Source organism: Apaloderma vittatum, unplaced genomic scaffold, assembly GCF_000703405.1.
Source record: "Apaloderma vittatum isolate BGI_N311 unplaced genomic scaffold, ASM70340v1 scaffold308, whole genome shotgun sequence".
In the NCBI taxonomy this organism is placed as follows: Eukaryota; Metazoa; Chordata; class Aves; order Trogoniformes; family Trogonidae; genus Apaloderma; species Apaloderma vittatum.
The window spans coordinates 128,417-132,627 of record NW_009731007.1 but is presented as its reverse complement, the minus strand read 5'-3'; positions in this window follow the sequence as shown (position 1 = coordinate 132,627).

The window sequence follows — 4,211 nt, the reverse complement described above, 5'->3', positions numbered from 1 at the left end:
TCCACCCCACCGGGACGGAGGAACCCGCTCGGGGCGAGGTGGTGTGAGCGCGCCAGCTCCGGTGCGTGGGCCTACCCGGGCCTGAGGTGGGGCCTCGGGGCCTGGTTTTTGGTTCAATGCCGCTTCTACACCTGCCCGGCTCCCTTCACCATGAGAACAAACGTTGTTCCAGAAGATGATTTCTTAATTCCCCTGCTCTAAGTGTGGCCACATGGCAAATGTGATGAAAATGATGATTTTCATAGTTAAAACAGCTCTCCGGGCTGAGAGTGTTGTCACTTCAAAGCCGATGTGACCAGGTTAACCTCTCTGGATTTAAAAGCGTCCCGTGCGTGTCCAAACTGGCTTCGTGGCCACTGTCTGCAGAAGAGGGTGCTCACCTGCATCAGCGCCCGACCGGCCTAAGGGCAGGAGGGGAGTGTGCTGTGTTGGCCTTCTGTCTTAAAGTTTATTGCTAACCTGCTAGATAAGAAAGTCCACATTACTTAAAACAAACAAACAAACCCCAACCCACGTTAATCATAGGTCTTTTTTAGATCGAGGACTTGGGAGTCAATTCTGTTGAGCTGTCCATGTGGCAGCCTGCTCAACTCTTGAGTGCCTTTCTCTTTAGTTTTAGCCGTTGCTTCTGCTGAGTTTAACAAAGATGTAGAAACTTCTGAAGTTAGTTTTGCTTTTGCAATGCAGTTTAATTTTGCTTTTCTGAAATTCTGGGAGATAAGAATGAAAGTAAAAGACGGTGTTCAGCCCTCTTGTTAACACTAAAGCTTGAGGAAATAATTTTCATTCATGTTGGAGGAGTAAGGGAAGATTATGGTTAGAGGTTGATTCCACATGTGGTTAAAGTACTCTCCAATTTTTCTTTTTTGATACTATTTTACTCATAATGTTTGCAGTGGGGAAGTACAAGGGTGCTTTTATTTGGTTTTGTTTAGCAGTTGCACAGAACAGAGTTTAAACCAGAAGTAGCCACATTGCTGTTGCTGTGGGCTGGCCTGTAAACCTGAATTATACACCTTTTGTACAGCACTTGTGATGGAAAGTGGCACACAAATGGCATGAATCCGTTTTGTTCATAATGTTTGCTCCAGACGAATTGTAACAAGTGGAGAATGTAAATGCAAAGTTACTTATAAAAAAATTAGAAAATTGCCAGTACTGTGCTTCAAATTTTAATAGCTTTTTAGACTTAGCTTTACAATTTTGCATGCTGTAACATGCATAGAATCCTGGAAACATTTAGGTTGGAAAAGACCTTTAAGATCATCAGTGTGCTTCTTTCTAGTAGTGTTCAAAAGAACATCAAATGCAAAAATTTAAGAGCAGTCTGAAAGACAAACCTTTCATATTGATGGGGTTTGTCTGGTGTCTCAGTCTCCTCTCCCCTCCAAATTCTCCAAAGGAAAATGAATTGCCACTGCATGCAAGTGCTCATAGTGATTGCAGAACACTTGGACCTTGGAGACTCTTGACACACAGAAGGTCAGTTAATTTTTCTCTTACTTAATGAGTTTTCTGTGAACTTTTAATGGACAAGCTAGCTTCACTGACTGTAAATGTTTCTGCTGATTTTGGCAAAGCTTAAGAAATGTGAATAAATAATAAAAGATGTGTTCTGCACTATTAAGGAATTTGTAAAGACCTAAGTAAGTCCCAATTCTTTAAGCATTCAGATAGTTACCTAGGTTGACCTATCTTGAGAGTTAGTCCTGTGGAAGTATTTACAAAGCCTAGACTTTCACTTTCTGACTGACAAAATGAGGAATGTATAGGGAAAAAGTGTTTATTCAAGCCTCCTTAAGATACATTGTTCATAAATTACATGACAGCAACTGCGAGGAAACCGTTGTTTGTCAGGAGTGTCTGCTAAGAATCAGACTTCATACCGTAGTACTCACGTAAGTAAAGTGTTTGTGAGAGTTTATTTTGAAGCATCCAGTTAAGATGTAACTTCAATTTTACTGTTTAATTTAGCACAGAGTAGGATTTGTGTCCGTTTTGCAACCCTGTTGCTTATTTGTTACTTGAGTACTTAAGTCAAACAGGGAACTTAAGGGTTATGCCATTTGTGCTCAACAGAAAACAAATGCTGGGTTTGGCTTTTTCTTGCCTTTTAATTCTAAAGGTTTGTTAATGGTATAAGTAAAGATATCTCATTTTTGTTTGAGTGCTAAAGCAAGAGTAAATATCCTCCATTGAGGAATTATAATAATTACACCAATAAATTGATACATTTACATGACATTTAGATGAACCCATATAACATGGCTGTAAGCTTGGCTTAGGGCAATACTTTTTTTTTTTTTCCTTGTGGTTTGGCTGTTTTATTGAAAATAATAGGGCATGTTCTGAAGTCAAACTGACCAACTTGAGATAAAGTAATAGAGAATACTGTTAACTCACATTAGCAGTTTGGATTGATGATATGTGGGAGTCTTGACTTCAAACACGACTAAAGTCGTGTGACATGAGTGCTGGTAGTGAAATTCTAGATTGCTGAATCCTAACAAAATTTTTGAGTTGAACATTACTACATGTTGTATTATAGCCTACTATAAATCATATTCCTTGATGGGCCAGTTTTCTTGAGCTTCAAGCACTGTTTAGCTCCTATTGGAGACTTGTGTGTGTGCTGCTCAGAGAAATGTGTCACTGGTTAGGCCTGGGCTGGCCACTAAAACACAGACAGATGCTCTCTAACCCCTTCTCCCCCCAAAATGGGAAGGAAAAGGGAACGAGGCAGAGAGACTTACAGGTTAGAAAACTAAAACAGCTTTAACGAAACAATAATAGAAATAATAGTGAAATGATAAAAATAACTATATACAACTATATATATAAGTCCAATATCGAACTTGACTCCCCACTGATGCTGCAGAGCAGGATGCCCTGGGGTAGCCCCAGGCTCAGTGGGGGCAGGATCTGGATTTGGGAACTCAGGATCTGGATCAAAAGCAGATCAGCTGGAGTACTTCCTGGACACCGGCCACTGAAGAAAGAGCTAAACTCTCATGATTGCTCAATTTATACTAAATATGAGGTATATGGAATGGAATACTTTAGTGGGTCACCTGTCCTGTGTATTACCCCCTGGAGGTGCAACCTTTTCTTTCCTTGTGACCCCTCTTACTACCTGGCACCCCCAGCGTGGCACACTAGAGCCAGCAGTGCCTCAGTTACTATAGAAATAAGTATAAACAAGAGCCTTTCTGCATCCCAGTCGCAGGCTGTAACCATAAACATCAGGTGTTATCACTGCCAGTAGCACACACTATCTGCAAAAACATGCTGCTGACTTCAGAAAGTGCAGCCCTTTAGACTGAGCTGGAAGGTAAAAATCACTGAACAGAATTGTTTTTGTTTAGCTCAAACCAGGACAGAGGTGGCAGTGAAGTTATAGTTGAAGATACTGGTGATGTGAAGACAAGCTCTAGAAGCTCTCTGGTGTACATATGTGTATTTGTGTGATGTAACACATGCAGTCTTGCATAAAAATTCATTCTGTATGTGTTCACAGCGCTTCAATCTGCAGGGATGTTGGCTATAGGCTAACTGGGTAAGATGGAGAAGAAACATATTGAGAGCCAGATCTCAACTAGCTTTCAGACAGAACTGTGGGATTAAGGTTTCTGAGGAGCCTGCCAGATTTTTTAACCCAAACTCATCTCTTGAGCACTTTTACAAAACGTTAGGATTGTTTGACTAGTACTTCCCTTAAAGCCTATGCATCATATTAGCGTAATTAAATGTGCAGATCCTTTTTATTGCTCTTGACAAGATTTTGAAGTGGGTTAACATAAAAATCTGTAGCAAAAGTAATTATCTTTTCTAAGAGGAGCAGCAGGTGTTTTATTTGACCTTCTAAGATGTTCATCAAGATTTTTTGTTTATTGCTGTTACTGGCAAATGAGGTAAGTTGCAAGTAATAGAGGTAAGGCCTTGTGCCTGATTTGGAGGTACTTAAACCATTGGATGTAGTAAAGCACTTACACTGTAGGACCTCTTAAGTAGCCTGTTTCTAGAACGGTTTTAGCCCATCTTCTTTGGAAAAGGGGATTGAGGTTATTCCAGAAGGTTCTTTTCTTTTGGCATTTTGAAGGATTAACTTTGTGATTTAGAAATTAAGTCAATCAGGTATAAATAAAATTGTATAACTTTCTTCTAAATGCACAGAATAATTGTTGTTGCACTCTTCTCTGTGCTATAGGTGA